Source organism: Mirounga angustirostris, unplaced genomic scaffold, assembly GCF_029215605.1.
Source record: "Mirounga angustirostris isolate CCGP_5_RB_7025 unplaced genomic scaffold, mMirAng1.0.hap1 SCAF_6, whole genome shotgun sequence".
Lineage (NCBI taxonomy): Eukaryota > Metazoa > Chordata > Mammalia > Carnivora > Phocidae > Mirounga > Mirounga angustirostris.
In genome coordinates this window covers 68,996,353-68,997,130 of record NW_026991714.1, presented here as the reverse complement: position 1 = coordinate 68,997,130, position 778 = coordinate 68,996,353, and positions in this window count along the sequence as shown.

Genomic DNA, 778 nt, shown 5'->3' with positions numbered 1-778 from the left:
GATCCCAGGGTCCTGGCATCGAGCCCAGCATCGGGGTCCCTGCTCAGCAGGAAGCCTGCTTCTCCCTCTGCCACTCCCTCTGCTCGTGTTCCCTCTCTCGCTGTGTGTCTCTCTCTGTCAAATAAATAAATAATATCTTTTAAAAAAAAGTACCAAGTGTTGTTTATATAATTTTCTGGGCTCTAAATTTCTCATCTCTGGAGATGTCAAAGTCTCTTTACCTCCTGCTACAGGGACATCTTCACATGGAGATAGATTTTCTGCTTCCAGGGGGATAGAGGAGGATATGAGTGTCCTCATTGCAGAGACTGTCTCTTAAGTAACTTTTATTTAACATAATCAATATGACAAAGTGGCACATTCAGTGCTCCCTGGCTTTGATCCTGACATCATCCTGTGACACTCCCACATCCTAAATAACTTAATTTTAGTAGATTATGATTTACTTTTTGGGATGTGAAGATGTTGGGTTTTGACAAATGCACAGTGACAGGTATCCAGCATGAAAGTATCATGGGGAATACTCAGACCTGCACCACCTGATCCTTTCGTCAACTCCGTAGTTTTGCTTTTTCCAGAATGACCTATAAATGGAGTCTTCAGAATGGATTCTTTCACTTAGCATAATACATATAAGATTCATCCATGTCTTTGTATGGGGTTCATTCCTTTTTTTTTTTTTAAGATTTTATTCATTTATTTGAGAGAGAATGAGATAGAGAGCACATGAGAGGGGGGAGGGTCAGAGGGAGAAGCAGACTCCCCGCCAAGCAGGGAG